This window comes from Anopheles arabiensis, chromosome X (assembly GCF_016920715.1).
Source record: "Anopheles arabiensis isolate DONGOLA chromosome X, AaraD3, whole genome shotgun sequence".
Taxonomy (NCBI): Eukaryota; Metazoa; Arthropoda; class Insecta; order Diptera; family Culicidae; genus Anopheles; species Anopheles arabiensis.
The window spans coordinates 26257667-26258265 of NC_053519.1; positions in this window are offsets into that span (position 1 = coordinate 26257667).

The window sequence follows — 599 nt, forward strand, 5'->3', positions numbered from 1 at the left end:
CAACTTGGAACGTGCGACACACGTAGCTAGGCTTCCCCAAACATATTCCCTAGGGTAGCACCAAATTGCACACTTTCAGGGGTATATTTTGGTACGGTGTACTGTGCATGGTACAAGTATCATTAGCTCGTGCAATTTATTTTGCATCAAGTTGCGATTGCTGGTGCGTCGAGATAGGAGTGTTTCGCGACTTTTGCCAAGCTTTGGTGCCATTTGGTGAATAATTAATGTTCTAGCCACAATAAACGTGCCACATAATGCCAATAACGAAAACGCCATTTTCAAGGGACTTCCAGTCAAAATGTTTGCAATCAGCGCTTTCCTGTCGAGTTCAGGATTTGGGACTGAGCGATTTTTTTTCACGATCCAATCAAACGACCAGTTCGTGAATAAACAATTCATACAACAGTGCATCCCTTCAAAGTAGAAAAAAGCCGAATGCTAGGGAGCTCCAGTCAAAAACGCTGTCATTGGCGCTTTCTTCTCGAGTTCAGGATTTGGGACTTAGCGTTTTTTTCACGATCCAGCCAAAAGACCAGATCGTGAAATAAACAATTAATACAACTGTACTAGTACATCCCTTCAACTGAAGCAAGCGC